At 46.8% G+C, this 16828-nt stretch overlaps 1 protein-coding gene across 5 annotated transcripts in view; it reads right to left on the reverse strand.

The window, feature by feature from the left end:
* The window catches only part of LOC138451751 (putative methyltransferase DDB_G0268948), a 336692-nt gene that overhangs the window by 15546 nt on the left and 304318 nt on the right, over positions 1-16828 (reverse strand). The gene's annotated exons all lie outside the window — the stretch shown is intronic.

Below are 16828 nucleotides of genomic sequence, written 5' to 3' on the forward strand. Positions count from 1 at the left end.
CACCGAGACTTCTTGGGAGGAGGGCCTCCTTCTGGCCACCCTTGATGTTGTATCCTTATACACATCCATCGACCATCAAGTGGGTTTGGGAGCTTGCAAATATTTCCTGGAGACACGTTCACTAAACTACCACAGTCATAGTTCCATGATCTTGGAGATGTTCTTCTACCTTACTAATAATGTATTTTTGTTCGATGGTGCCTTCTATCGACAAGTCAGGGGAACTGCCACGGGCAGTACTTTTGCCCCATCGTACGCCAATCTGACGATGGGGTGGTGGGAGGCTACCTTCTTAAATGACCTACTTGTGTCCAGTTTTCCCACCCACATTGTCGCCTGCTGGCGCTACATCAACGATGTATTTGTAATTTGGAAGGGCACCGAAATTGATTGGCAGCAGTTTGTGAAAATTATCAATACCAATGTGTCCAATTTACGATTCACAGGATGCCACATTACCACTCAGATTATCTATCTTGATGTAGTGGTAAGTCTAGACAGATCTGGCTTTCACACAACTCTGCATAAAAAACCTTCCAATACCGGTCTACCTCTGCATGCCACTAGCTGCCATCCTGTATCATGTAAAAAAAACATCCCTTACGGTGAATTTATCTGTTATCGCAGGAACTGCACTGACTTGGCATCGTTTGACCACCATTGTGCCCTAGCGGCCTTTGACTTTTTGCAACAAGGCTACACCAAAAGAACCATCAAAATGGCCTACACCAAAGCCTGTGGACTCTGCAGGGACAGATTATTGTATGGCGCCAAATCTGATAAGACTACAACTGATAATGAACCCAGACTTATTGTCTCTTTCGATAATGCTTCTAATAATGTCCGTAGGATCATCGAACAGCATTGGCGTGTCCTGGCTTTAGACAAAGATCTATGCCTCTTATTGTCTAAACGTCCTACCATTACCTACAAAAGAGTCCCTTCACTCAGAGATAAGCTTGTTTCCAGCTTTTTGTCACCCATTGATAAAAGTCCTTCCTTTTCCAATTGGTTGGCGGTCTCCCCCATTGGTTTTACTAAATGTACCAAATGTAAAGCATGTGCCCATGCCACTCCTTGCAAATCCTTTTTACATCCAGTCACCAAATATAATCAAATCATTAATCAATTGTGACACTGCCTTTGTTGTTTATGTTCTCTCATGTCCCTGCGTGAAGTGGTACGCCGGGAGCACTACATGCAAGCTCAAATTGAGGATTCTACAGCATCTCAGGGTGATTAAAAATTCGGATCCCACAGCATCTCAGGGTGATTAAAAATTCGGATCCCGCGTACCCCATGGCCAAACACTTCCGACAGGAACATGAGAATGACTCCAATTTGCTTACGTTCTTTGCAGTGGCACACATTCCTATTCATTTTAGGGGTGGAGACCGTGTTTTAAAGTTAAGACAATTGGAAACTCGATTTATCTTGGACTTCGATACCAAGTTTCCTAATGGACATAATATCGATGAGAAGCTCTACACGTTTCTGGGCACCTAAGACCGGCTTATCTGCCCCATTCCTGCTATATGCTCTCTCTTGCCTTGCCCCATCTTGATTCCCTTTTGTTTTAAGTGTTCTCCGTTGGCATTTTTCTCTATTTGTTGTATCCTTGGCCTGTTTTGGATTATTTTACACCTTATTTTGGTGTTTTTGTCTTTTTGCTTTAGACTTATTCCTGTCTAATTTCTTAGCTGTTGCAGCATGTCTCTATGGGACCTGAGCTCTTTATGACATTTTTTTGATCATCTTTTGCGCAGTCCTTCCTGCTTTTCCATATTTTTTCTACTCCACCTTTGTTTCTATGCTGTCACACAGTTGCTCCCCATTTGATCTGTACACCTGTACTCACAATCGCTGCTATTTCCCCCTGTATATTCATTATCTGTTACTTTTTCTGTCTATGTTAGAATTACGACCTGTTATTCTCCATATTTATTCCCCCTCTTTTTCGTGTTGGCTAGCCATGGACCATGTGATTTTATCTATGTCAATGCTACTATTCTGGTTTTGCAAATTTGCACATTCTGAGGCTGCTATATATTGTTTTTATAATGGTGACACACTGCAACTTTGCTTCCATAGATTTTAACACTCTGGCCTGGTACATTTGCACACTACTATGCTGCTATGCACTTGCACTTTACTCAATCTTTTATTGCGGCCAGAGTGTTGTATTATGCCACTTTTTATATCTATATATTGCTACCTTGTTCTTGCACATTAGTGCTCCATTATGCTGCTACTATTATGCCCGCACTTGCACTTTATTCAATCCATCAGATTGTTGCATTCTGCATCTTTGCATATGTGGATATTGTCGTTTTGGTCGTGCATTTTTGCACATTACTTTGCTGCTACCTTGCACTTTACTTTGTTCTGTTGGTATTAGAAAGCCTTTACCATGTCCAGCCATGACTTACATATTCGTGATATTTTTTTAGCTGTACTATGGGGCTACGCTATGGTCTGGTCCATCCTCATAGATGGTTTTAGTTTGTTTTTTCAACTGCGAGGGTTAATTTTATTCATTCAACTGTGTACATTTTATGATCTGCAAATTTTGTTTTAATATTGCAAATCACATTGGTGGAATTATGAAACCTTGGGTCTGGGCGCTATGGAATGGTTACTTGGGTCATTATGTTATGGACACTTTGTCCTATATGTTTCCCATTCTTGCCTTTTCATTCCATCATGGCCACCGCCCATTCCATCTTCCCAAGCACCCATTTAGTTCAATTGAAATAGCAAAAAGGACTGCATCTACCCAACTACTAATGTGCTCAGGTCCCTTGTTTCTTCACGTGATCAAGCACTCAGTTGAGTGTGAAACGCGTTGTGTGTGGGTCGCGCTCATGGGCGTCCTGCCTCTGTTTTTTCTACTGCCTTCCAGCCGTATTTTTTATTGATTTTTTTTGTTTATATGGCACATTAAATAACTTCCAGGCCTTCATTTTGCTGTGAGCTGTGCTTCCTTTTTCCATTGCCTTTCAAACGGCCGCGGAGAGTGCGGTTCATTTTTCCATTATATATATATATTTTTTTTTTACTGGCACGCCCTGTGTCAATGCCCATTTTTGAGTTTCCAAAAACAAACTCTAATACTCCGCAGCTTCCACCGGTGAGTAATGTATCCCTTCTGAGCCTTGTGGAATCTGCTTAGATCACATGATGTGCATAGATTAGCGAGCAGTGTTAGAAGAAGGAGGTGGGATGTGAGAAGGGTCATGAGCAAACAGGTGTCTTAGAACCGCTTGTCCCACTTGAGTATCTGTCTTGGAATGACAATGCAGTAGTGCTGAGTAAAAGTGTGAATAAAGCTCCAAGTAGCTGCTTTGCAAATTGTGTCAAGGGGTACATTTGCAATGAAAGCCAGAGTGGCCCCTGTGCCTCTTGTAGAGTGGGCTCTTGGCGTAAAAGGCAGAGTTCTTTCAGAAAGGGAGTAACATAGCTGGATACAATTGACTATCCACTTAAAGATGGCTCCTTTAGAGACGCGATCTCCCTCTCTGCCTGTAGCTACGGAGACAAACAGTTGGTCTGTTTTCCTTAGCGGCCTGGTCTTGCCTACATAGTAGAGGACCTCTCTTCGCACATCTAGAGTGTGTAGTTTCACCTCAGCAGAGCTTTTGGGTTCTTGGAAGAAGGTCGGAAGCTCAATGGACTGGTTAACGTGGAATTTAGAAATGAACTTAGGTGAGAACCTAGGGTGTGTTTGTAGAACCAGTTTATCCTTATGAACAGTAAAGAAAGGATCCTGCACTGACAGAGCCTGAATTTCACTGACCCTTCTTATGGATGTAATGGCACTAAGAAGGCAGTTTTATAGGTCAGGTGTGAGACTGGCTTTATGCACGGGTTCAAAGGGTGGGCCCATGAGTTTAGAAGGCACCATATTAAGGTCCCATCCTGGTGGTGGGTTAGAAATTGGAGGGTAGAGGCTCTTCACCCCTTCCATGAAGGCTTTAACCACTGGTACTTTCCATCACAAAACCTTGTTATGGGAGGTGGTGTAGGCTGACAGCGTCGCCAGGTGTACCTTGAGTGAGTTAAATACCAACCCTGCATCCAGCAGGTGGAGCATGTAGGTGACAATATTGGAAGGAGTGCAAGCAACCGGGTCGATTTGCTTATTCTGGCACCAGATAACAAATCCCTTCCATTTATCAAAATAACAGTGCCTCTTGTTTGGTTTCCTGGATTCCTTTAGGATGTCCATGCACCTCTGTGGTAAGTTGAGATGGCCACTCTGACTTCAGGAGCCATGCTGCCAAGTTCATTGTGCTGGGTTAGGGATGCACTATTTGACCTTGGTGCTGGGATAGTAGGTTGTGCCAGCACGGGAGTCTGATGGGTTCGCACACTGCTAGTCTGCGTAGGTGTGGGAACCACTGTTGCCTCGGCCACATGGGAGCAACTAGGATGAGCTTCATTGATTCCCTGGGCATCTTGTTGACCACCTTCCTCATGAGAGGGGTTGGTGGAAAAGCGTAGGCAAACATCCCTGACCAGTTCATCCATAGGGCGTTCCCCTTTGAGTCTGGCTGAGGGAACCTGGATGCGAATCCTGGTAATTGCCTGTTTTCGCTTGTGGCAAATAGGTCTATAGTGGGGAAACCCCACTGTGAGAAGATGTCTTCTACGACTTCTCTGTGTAGACACCATTTGTGTTCTTCTGGGAAGGGATCTCTGCTTAAAGCGTATGCTAGTGAATTGAGATCCCCTGGAACATGTTGAGATGACAGGTAAATGTTTCGTCTGAGTGCCCATGTCCAAATTTTCAGGGCAAGCCTGGACAGATTTGGCGAACGAGTCCCTCCCTGTTTGTTTATGTAAAACATTGCTGTCGTACTGTCTGTTAGGATCTGTACTGACAGGTTCAACAGGTGGGGTTCGAACCCCTGAAGCGCTCTGTAGACTGCTAGGAGTTCTAGCAGATTGATATGATTCTTGGCCACTGTGCGAGACCAGAGACCCTGAGCTGTGTGGTGGAGGAGGTGCGCTCCCCACCCTGACAGGGACACGTCTGTAGTGACTACAGCTTGTACCTCTGGATCGTAAAAGCGTTTCCCCTTCGACAGGTTCTCTCTTGTCCACCAGTGAAGACTTTGTACAAGTGTTGGCGAAACGACCACTAGATCGTCCCACTGACCACTTGCCTGACCACGGTTTCGCCAACCATTTCTTGCATGGTCGCATGCGCACGTGGGGGACCAGGTAAATACATGACGCCATCATGCCTAGCAAACGCATCGCTTTGCGCACCCTTATCTGGCGACCGGGCTGATAGAGGAATTTGCAGTAATAGATTCCGAATTCTTTCCTCTGATGGAAAGGCCAACCCCTCTTGAGTGTTTAGTACAGCTCCTAGGAACTGCTTGGAGGTGCTTGGCACCAGGCTTGATTTTTTCTCGTTCAACCCAATTCGAAGAGGTTGTCGATCTTTCTTTGAATGTTTGATCTGCAAATTACAGGGGTCTCCCCCATGATGAGCCAGTCGTCCAGTTAAGGGTATACTGGGATTGCCTCCCTGCGTAGGTGTGCCGCCACCATCACCAGTACCTTGGTGAATACCTTTGGAGTCGAGGCTATACCAATGCTTGAACTGGTAGTGCTGACTGTCCACCTTGAAGCGCAGCAATCTTCTGTGCGCTGGGAACATGGAAATATGAAAATAGGCATCTGTAACGCTCACCTGATATCCACGGGGATGCCACTCAGCCGGTCCGGACTTCCGACCACTTCGAACCCTTCCCTGGACTTTGCTCAACCAAGCACTGGGCCTGAAACACAGGATTACCAGAGGTCAATTCCCTATTGGTCTTGCTTGTCTGACCCCCCCTTCTCCCGTGGGTCCCAACCTTCCCCCTGGTTCTCTCCTCACCTTTTTTTTGATGTGGGGCGCTCTCCGTCCTGACTTCAGTGCAGGGGTGCTATGGGTGATGCGGGCTGGAGGGTGCCTAGTTGCTTCAGTGGGACGGGCCCGGCGGACGGGGCTTGCTGCGACTTCAGCCCGGCCGGTAAGTGGAATGAGCCTTAGGAAAGTTCTGATGGCTCTAGTCCCTTTAATACTGTGTCTTTCTTTCCTTAGGTGGTGAAGGTCTTGAGGATGGCGACGCGCTGCTGGAGGTGAGTAGGAGTGCGGAGCGTGATGCTTATTGGCTTCCTTCGCACTAACCAATGTTCGCCTTTTCTGTGTCCATTTAGATGCTGCAGTAACCCAGCATGGAAGCAAGCTGAGATGAGCGGCGGTGAGTAAGCGCGATGTGCGGTGCCCCTTAAATGTTTTTGCGCTAACCTGATGTGTCTTTTCCCCCCTTTTCAGATCTGTAGGATGCTCCAGAGCAGAAGTTGTCCGATCGACGGGAGTTCAGGTAAGGATCAAACTCTCTTTGCAAATTCGAAAGAGCTAAGTATTGCTGAATGCTTACTAACGTATTTTCTTCTATTCTTCTCCCCTTTTCGTAGGTTTAAACCCCAACTGTCTTAGCCAAGCGTGCCTTTTAATGACAGTGCTCTCTGCTATGAGCCAGCCTGCATTATCTGCAACGTCAAAGGTTGTCTTCAGAATGCAACCGGACACAGCTCTACCCTCCGGCGCAATCTAGGCCAACTGACCCTTTAGTGGTTCCGGGGCGGAGTCAATGAGAGCAGCTACCTGCTCCCACTGTGGCAATTATAGCTTGCCAGCAGAGTGGTGGTGTTGGTGATCCTTGCCTGGTAAGCGGAAGTGGAGGCTACTTTCCTTCCAAACCCATAAATTCTTTTGTTCTCCTTGTCTGGGGGAGCCCCAGATGATGAGAGATGTCCCCGCTCTTTTTCTGGTGTTTGTGATTACCAAGGAGTCGGGCTTCAGATGACCCCTTATGTAAAGAGGGTCTGACTGGGCGGCCCTGAACATCTTCTCAATTCTGGGGTTCACAGCTTTGGTGAGATTAGGAGCGAGAAGGGAAGGATCAATTCTACGTTGGATTGATTTGAGAATAGTAATGGCTTGAGCAATGGGTCTTTTGTCCCCCACTAGCTCCTCTGCAAAGTCCCTCTCTTCCTGGGCCCCCTGAGTATCTTTGTGGAAGTGCTCTGCAGCTTTAGCCAAGACCTGATTTAGAAAGGGCTGGCTATCTGTAGGTGAGTCAGTAACCTGTGGTTCCTTGCTAACCGGGGAGTCCATATTGTAGACTTCTGCATCGTCTTCCTCCTCCTCATCCTGGCCCTCGTCATCTCCATAATACTCGATCCTAGTTTGGTCGTCCAGCACCAGTACGTCTGGGTCATCCTTACACTGTTGGTAAGGCTGAATATAGTAGCTAAGGAAGACATTCTCCTCATCACCCTGTCCATGTCCTCAGTGCTCCATTCTCTGGAACTGGGGATGACAACCTCCTGTTGAGGTTCACCTTCTAATCCCATATCGTAAGGAGTGGGAGGGATGAGCCTGGGTGTAGTGACAAGGACAGGGGTCTTAGATTTGTCCTTATCTGACAACCTGTGTTTGTCCTTGTGTACCTGGGGTGCAGAAGTTGAATGTGTAGACTTTTTCTGCTGTTTGTCCCCTTTCCCGTGAGTGGAAGTGTGTTTCCCTGACGGTTTGGCCTTTTCGGAATCTTTCGACGCCTGTCGCAGAGATTCAGGGGTATTCTCTCTCTTTTGAGTGCGCACGTCGGGACTCGGAGGCAGACGCCGAACGGGCTGCCGGAGCCGACTTTGGGTGTGCGGCTTGGGGATGGAGGTCGAATTCGTCTTCTGACGAACGTACCTCCGTTACTTTAGGGAGCGAGGCACTCTTGGCAACTGTGGACGGTTGCCGTGTGTCGTGCGGCGATCTCGACCTGGAATGCCCAGAGGACACCGACTCGGTGGACCGCTCTCTTTGTGCCTCTTTCTTCCATGAACTCGACACGCGTGTCGAGTCTCGGTTGGCCTTAGTGTTCTTAGGTTGAGAAGAAGATTGGGTAGCGCTTGTGTCGCCGGGTGTGTTCCCCATAACTGCCCTGCCGGACAATCCTCCGAAGTTGGGGACTAGCGCTTGGGTATCTTTTGACACCCCTGTACCCTCGCCGTCTGAAAGGGCGGCGTCGCTGCCATCACTGAAGGCACCCACCGCTTCTATGGCCTCCAACTGCCTGGCGTGGTGGGCCCAACTTTAGTGGAGCGGTCCTTGAGTGTTTTTGCTTTAAAAAGCCTACACGCTCTGCAGTTAGCTTCGGGGTGGTCCCTCGGCAAGCAGAGATTACAGGTGGCGTGTTTGTCAACTTTTTTGCGATTGCAAAATTTAAATGGAGTACTCTCCATATGTCACCTTATGGTAGCGGGCTAGTGTGTGTAGTAAAATAAAGAGTGTAGAGTATGTTTCCACCCCCCCCACTCTCCCTACTTGCAGGGCCGAGGCCAGAGGCCTTCCAAGGCCGGGGCCAAGGCCAGAGGCCTTCCGAGGCCCAAAGTCCGTCGTGCAGCTCTCGGCAGTTGTTTGTTCTTCGGGCCAGCATCGATCTTTGATGTCTCGACGTGGGAGTGAAAGAACGGGGATATTAATATTGATTTTTGGCAAAATGGCTTCAAGCCATGGAACTCTGCGCAATGCTTCCGACAAGTATGGCGGAAAAAAACAAATCTGAGGGTCCTAAACGCGCGAGGGATCATGGGTACAGTGGACGTCACATTAGGGATATTATTACTGGCACGCCCTGTGTCGACGCCCATTTTCGAGTTTCAAAAAACAAACTAATATTCTGCAGCTTCCACTAGATGACGGCCTATGCACAGCAGGTGACCATTGCTTTATCATAGGTGACATCCCCTGAAGCACACCTCTAAACCAGGTGCTCAGGTTGACTGAGTAGTCTCTCACTGGCCAGGTTAAATGCCTGGGTAAACCCCTGGACTAGCAGGAATCAGTTTCCTGGTCTGCTATGGACCTAAGGAAATCGATGCTGAGGCATTGCCCTTTACCATACATGGGGGCGACCCAATAGTGTCCTATCCTCTCTGGGCATTGAACACATGGTTAGGGTTGCAGGCTGAGCACCAGTTACACCATCTATGCTCAGCCAAAATTCTGCCTTGTCCAGCGCTGCACCCAATCATCCTGCAGTGCCCAGTGTAGATGCCATCATGGCTGCGCCCGTAAGCACCCCTATCGAGTCTGTGCCAGTGCTACATCAGAGAATAGAGCTGCCAAACTGATCGCTTCCATCTTGGTGGATGCCTTCAAGGACATCCTACACAAGGCCATCACAACACCATCTGAGCATGGCCCCTATGTCTGCCTGAAACCCTTCTCTGCGGAGAAACCATCCCTGAGGAGTGAAGAGGAACACCAACTTTGCGAGGACTACACCAACCAGATAATACGCAACTGGAGAGATACAGACCAGGAGAAGAGGCATTGCGTCATTGAGTCTCCACGGTCCTGCACACAGCGTCATCCAGACACTCCGCAACACGCATCCAGACCCCAAAGTGAAGGACATAATGTACACGCTTGATGGAGTGTTTGGAGTCTAGTGCGTGTTTAATGGTGAAGTACTGCACCACCCGCCTTTCCGACAGGGTGAGCGTCTTTCACAATATCTGGCGAGGACCGAGCCGATTCTTCAGCTGGCTCTGCAACGGACCTAGAACCCTCTATACCAATAACATCCAGAATTAATGAGACATCCTGGTCCTTAATTCCAAGTGGATAAAATGTAGGAGTAACAGGCATTGAAATTCGGTACACCAACACTCATTTAGAGTTACATGAAGGTTAGGCACAGAGCTAGAAGAGTGGTACATGAACATAGACTTACATTATTATGAACATCTGGAGCCCAAAATAGTTCAGTAACTAACATATCATCGTGTTTGCTTAGACATTGCCGGCACTCAAAGCTGCATCATCCAATACACTCTGGTTCCCCGACACGACACACCCTGCGCCTGCGCAGAAGGGGATGTGACCGGCCCATGGGACTCGCGCTACCCACCCATGCATGCGCAATGGGATCTTTTCTAAAGTAAGCACCATGCGCATGCACGATTGGAAAGCTGTCCGACCCGCTCAACGCATGCACATAGGTATTCAAACAGTACTTAAAACAGTACACACTCATAAACTTACGGACTGGAGAGAGCCACTCGACACCCGGATACCTGAGGATTCCTGAAACACACGCGCATCGCGCAGAGAGGTGGGAGATAGATCTATACTCAAACAGTAGGACAAGCCACTGCACTGCCATAGAGCTATTCTAGGAGTTACTTGGAATATTGCTAAGGTTAGAACTACCCTGAGGTACAGCAAACAAGGTATAACTTGCCGACTAAGGAGGGTGTGAGGGATGACTCTGCTCACCCCACTAACTAAAATTGGTTCACCATAGGAACCAACCCTATAGAGGATGTATAAAAATATACCTAGAATCCACTAAGAAGCATGCAATACATTTCCCTCTGTTTTTTCTCTAGATGTTCTTTCTGTGAGAGCCTTGTTGAGGTGAAACTGACCACACACACAGCGAGTTATGCGCAGTCAATTCTACCAACAGGGTGTGTCCAAAGACCAGAAATAAAGGTGCTAGCGGCACTAAAAAGGAGGTGCGTTAAAGTGAAATGTTTGTAATTGTTAGAGTTGTAACTTTCAAAGTTGTAGTTTCTTAGAGTTGAGATTGCCAATATTGAGTCAGTTAAACAACACGAAGGTCGAATATTCTCTATGTTTTTTGCTTTGGAAATTGAGAGCACGAACATGTATATTTTTGGAACAAATAGTATCATTGGCCCTGAAGATGGACTGTTGTAAAGTCTGAAACACGTGGCAATACACTGAAAAATCTTGATGCTATTTTGGATTGGTGACTTTAACCAAAGAACTTGATTATTTCAATCTGTTATTATCCCAAAAAAAGGGACTTTGTAAATTTATGTGTGAAACAAAAGTCTTACAATTGAGAATGTGTTAAACAAAGCCTGTGAGACAAACCAGCTATGGTTTAACCTTGGTTATGTTTATCAAAAATGTTTTGAAAAAATTGTACACTTTCATTAATTAAAATAACCCATAGAGGGTTTTTCTACTTTTCTAACGTTTTAAATCTTTGTATCAAGGAACTGATCTTATTGACATTTTTTGGACCTATGAATTGTCATATCTTGTGAACTTAACTAAGTGTGTGGTGCACAACTGTTTGGTAAATTAATATTTAATCGGATGTTATACACTTATCTCAAACCCCCCCGAACCTTAACACTTCAAATCCTAACATAAGAAATTACAACTATACTTAAATTTCGAATAGCAAGCAGTGGGACCTTCATTAGACCTCACGCGCCTGCGACACTAATGGTTTTGGGATTGAATTCCCGTTGGAGTGCACTAAGAGTTGGCACGTAGCAATACATGCCCTTTTTCCCTACTGACACCAGTGTGGACAGCAGGGCCACACCTTCCATATGTGCATGAACCCACCAGATTACATCCAAGTTGCATCAAGTTTCCAGGTCTTGAACGCCCAAACACATGCAATGGTGGGAAACGCCAGCGATAAACATGAAGCATAGCACCTGAATCCTCAATACTACTATGCTCCAACTGAGCAGAGACAAGAAACAAGTCTGCAACACCAGACAGACAAGGCTGCAGTGACACCACCGGTGGGCAAGTCATCAGGGAACCAGCATCCACCCAGACTGGCTAGTCCCTTCCAAGAGGAAGATCATGTGTAGTTAAGCTACCACCAAGTACAGAACCTGAACATCATGGGCAATACCTGATGGGCTCATAGGACCACCAGCTACTGTAACAATTGCCATTGCTGGATGACAGACACAAGTGCTTCTGGATACAGGTTCACAGGTGACCATCGTCTATGTGAAGGGTCAGAAATATGAGACAGACACATAAGTATAGTTTTCTCAATGTTTGCCATTTATTAAAGTAAAAGGGTTGATGGAAATGCCTATCTTTCCCTATCTTAATGATGTTGTCCCTACAAACAAACTAACTACAGAAAGATGACCTAGTGTCCAAAGTTCTCTGACCCTCACACTAATATATACAACAAAATAACACAAGGCTGCCTTCAACTCCACAAACAGGATAAAAGTTCAAGCTTATATAGTTAACAAGTACTCCTTGTAACCAGGGTTGAACTACCTACCCCTGGATCAATGCAGGAGTATTCGTTATAAAGTTCAGGTTCAACAAATTCAGTTCAACAGAAAAATGTTTTTTCTCTTCACTGCGTCCTTCCACTTGGCAAAGTAAAAAGTCTTTTCCACAAATGCTTATTTGAAAATCAAAGCAGTTGTTATCCTCCACAATAACCTTCTTGGTAAGGCAAATGTTTCTCTTTCAAAGTTCATAAACCAAAGCAAAAAATTCAAAAGCAGTATTACCACATCATAGTTATTCTCCAATTGGAATACTGTTGATAGTATAGCACAGGTAGTGGGTGATGCCACAGTTTGTCAAAATATAATCATCTTAACAAGTTATTTTCACCACACCTTTCTGCCACAACACGTGTTCAAAATATCTTCTTCTTTCCTGGTAAACTCGACTGCCAGGACTAACTACTAATGGTCCCTTTCCTGGTTCACTCTCCTGCCAGGAAGATAAACTCCTACAACTACAAATGACTTCAATGGAAATATGTGTTCCAGAGTATTCCCCACCAATATCCTTTGAGAGGAGGGCTGAACAATAGCTGCCTCTTTTTTTGTAGTCTCTGGGTTTGTGGCAATGTGGGTTACAGGTTCCCTCAGCTAGTGTCCCAAAGAAGGAAGATTGCACCCAGGTTGCCTTCTTGCTGTTTTCCGATAGTCCTTTGGCCTTTGGCAATGTGGGCAACACGTTTCCCCAAATTGCTATTTCACAGAAGGGAAGTTGTGCCTTAATTGACTCTTTGCTGATGCTTCACAGCCTCTTGGCTGTTGGCAGTGCAGGTTACAGGTAGCCCCCTATTGGTGTTCCATAAAAAGGGAGTTGTGCCCTTTTTACTCCTCGGACGTTGTTCAAGTCTCTTGGCTGTTGGCAATGCGGGATATAGGTCTCCCCCAATTGGTTTCCCATAAAAGGGGAGTTGCACCCTTTTTGCTTCTCTGGTGATTTTTCACAATTTCTTGGTTGTTGGCAATGTGGGTTACAGGTCTCCACCTATTGGTGTCCCATAAAAGGGGAGTTGCACCTTTTCTGTCTCTGCACTTTATATGTTCGGTATTCAAAGTTATTGGATATGGCCCAATATCCTACTTGGAGCACCCTGGTGGGGGTGGGGGGTCACCTTTAAGGTCAGGCCAACTCAGTGGTCTGCTGTGGAGTCTCTGCTGCTTCTGCTGCCCACTCCCATGTGTCTTTAGCAGTCTGCATGGCTGTTTGCTGGAGTATTTGACAGCTCAGTTGGGGATCTGCTTCACCTTCAACGGAGTAGCTCACGTCGTGTTGGGAGCCCGTCTCCCATATGGGTGGGCTTCTCTACCTGCAGCATTCCACAACACTGCTTCACACTGCGCTGTCTCTGCACTGCTGCACACCTTCTGGTCCCGTGTCAGCTGGTATTCCTCCTGCTTTCACGGAAGACCCCACATTCCGAACTGCTGCTGCCTCTGCAACTACCTCAGCATCCTTTCTCACCCTTCGCTGTAGCTCATTCTGGGATTTAAAGGTCCCGCTCAGGTGCCCCATACCACAACTAGACTGCTCCATATGTTCAGTGGCAGCTCTGATCCTCATTAACTCCTAGTCCCTCTTCCTCGTCCCCTGGACCCTGGAGACCAAAGTCGTTTCAGTCCTCCGACATTTGTTTAGTCTTCAGTGTTTTGCAAATTGAGAGTTATCAGGGTTGGGGGAAATATAGAAGGGTTGCGTTTTACACTTGGGGTTAGGACCTCTAAGACAGAATCATAACAATTAGAAGATGTCATATTTACTTCCTGAATCAACTTTACTTTGTCTAGTGGATCTTTCAAAGCATGTGAATGGTTGTATAGGAGGGACTTGCACACTGACAGCATGTCATTAGGGATATGGGCATTACAGGACCCTCATCCTCAAGAGAAGATGAATACTACGTCCCTCCCAAAGGAGTCACCACTTCCCCCTGAAAGCTATCTCCTCCCATGTGATCCTCCCCTCTGATACCAACCCCACAGTTAGAATCAGGTAGCAGGTGCCTTTCCCTGGCCACATGGGAGGAGACTTTAGGGTGGGTTTCAGTGATGATTCTGCAGGATTTATCACATCTTTGAGTCATTCTACAGAAAACATCTGGCGCATATCCCTTTGGAGCATTTGGCTATGCTGAACCTTTTTGGCATGGGAGACAACCCTTGAAAATATCTTAGATACATCCCGGTCAGACTGTAATTTCCATGTGACATAGCTGAGTCAGCGCTCCTATCGACACCCTGGCTCTGGCCTGCAGCAGTCGGAGTGAAGATCCCGCAGTCCATGCACCCCATGTGACAATAGGCGTACTTGCATATAGAGATCCGGTCCAGAGGTCCACCCGATGGAGCCATTGGCGGTGTTCGCACCACCAAGTTTGGGCAGATCACAATCCCGGCACACGCCACTGGGATGGTTCCTGGTAGTGGGGAGCAACAACCAAGATGTCTGGTGATGGAGGCACCAGAACGTGCAGAGCTCCGAGGGGGGTTTACTGGTACAGCAGACCCTGGTGACATAGATGGAATGGATCTGAAGACCATCAAATTATAGGTCATTAATGTGACCAATAGAACCATCCCTGTACCAGGATGAACCATCGTCGCACAGTTCTACCTGACCGCTTCTGTAGCCCAAGCGAGTGTTGCTACAAGTCCATCCGAGATAGCGCTAGATGCAAAGAACTTGGACTTTCGAGACTCCCTGATCTCGGAGAGGGACAAGGAGACACTTGAAGGAGCAGTTCGCCCTGTGCGCTGAGGCATTCTCTACAAGCCCCATGGACATCAGCAAGGTCCACCAAGTGTAACACCAGAGCCAGATGTTTGAGGACACTCCCTTGGCCCCAGAAGACGTGGATGATCTACACCGCCATTTGGATGATCTTCTGCAGGTGGGGATTATCCAGCAGCCCAGGAGCCCCTACGCTTCTCCCATAGTCGCCGCCCGAAAGAAGACCGTGCATGTCCGGATGTGCAGACTACCAGTGATTGAAAACCCACACTATTCCGGACCAATACACTACACCCGGGGTGAACAAAGCATTGGACAGCCTGACTGGGAGTAAGTAATTTTTGGTCCTGGACTTGCAGAGTGGCTATTACCAGATCCCGATGCATCCAGCAGATCATGAGAAGACAGCTTTCATGTGTCTGCTAGGCTTTTACATGTTTGTCAGGATGCCTCAGGGGATCTCTGTTGCGCCAGCGACTTTCCAACGTCTCATGGAGAAGACTGTTGGTGACATGAACCTCCTGGATGTACTGGTGTACTTAGATGAAATCATTGTGTTCGGAAGGACCCTTGATTAACACATGATGCTCATGAAGGCGCTGGATTGCCTGCAAGAGCAATGGCTAAAAGGTCAGAGTGGACATTAGTAATCAGAATCAGGTTTACTTTCAGTTTGAAATGCCCCAAGTTAACTCCAAAAAATACCATACTACCCTATCAAAAGCCCTTGGACCTTTGCTCTTCACAATCACACGGCAGAGAAGAATCACCCAGTCCACAAGTTGGAATTTTTGGCATTGAAATGGGCCGCTACAGTTCTCTTTTTTATGTTCAGCACAACTCCCAGAAGGAACCAGGCAAGCCCGACCAGGAGTACGGAATAAAGAGAATCCAGGAAACGTAATGGGAATTTTCCGGCCAAACAAAAATTAGACACCAAACACATGCCCTGATAACCCCAGTAGGATCCCAGGCAAATGGGGGGGGGGGGCAACAGAAAATAAACTGGGATTGAGTAGAGACTACACGGGACATGAGATACACAGAAAACCCTCATCAAACTGAACAAAGCTCACCACCAGTTGAGGAAAGCCATAGGGAGAACAAGCAGCCTCAGCTGCTGGCTGCTACCATACGATCATAGACTACAAATAAAACTGTGCTGGAAGAGGGACAAGGGTTCAGAGGGATTTTTTTTAAAACCTCTAAACTGTGTAACCTACCCTCTGGGGAAAAGACGGGAACAGATTGGTTCCTCGACTCAGGTGAGCACTGCAGCGAATGGAAGGGGGATGGGAGACAGAACCAGCAGGACCACAGTATAAAAGAAGACAGAAGGAGAGGCAGAGTGTGCGTTAGAGGAAGTAGTGAGAATTGAGACGAAGGGTGTAGTGAGAGGTGAGAATAAGGGTGCAGTGAGAGGGGGAGCAGGGGGGTGTGAGAAGACAAGGGGTGCACTGGGGGATCAGACGAGGGGTGTAGTGAGGTGAGAAGAGGGGAGGGGTGTAGTCAGAAGTGTGTCAAGAGGAGAGGGGTGTAGCAAGAGGTGGGTAAAAGGTGTATTAAGAGGTGGGGGCATGGCATGGTGTCAAGTAACGAGAGGGTGAAGAGAAAAGTGTGTATGTGTGTGGGATGTGGTGTGGGATGTAGATAGATAGAGATAGATAGATAGATAGATAGATAGATAGATAGATAGATAGATAGATAGATAGATAGATAGATAGATAGATAGATAGATAGATAGATAGATAGATGGGAGATTGAGTTTGGCACTTCACACAAAGCCACATTGACAATCCTGGAGAGTTTTGATGGGGCATGTCTAGAAAATGCCAGCAGCAACCAGCTAGATAAGGCTGTTGCCTTTAGGCCCTCACCTAAGATAGGTTTTTTATGTAGTAGGGGTTAAACAATCTCTAGTTCACCACATTGGACAAGGAC

Source organism: Ambystoma mexicanum, chromosome 1p (genome assembly GCF_040938575.1).
Source record: "Ambystoma mexicanum isolate Mex_15411 chromosome 1p, UKY_AmexF1_1, whole genome shotgun sequence".
NCBI classification, from domain to species: domain Eukaryota; kingdom Metazoa; phylum Chordata; class Amphibia; order Caudata; family Ambystomatidae; genus Ambystoma; species Ambystoma mexicanum.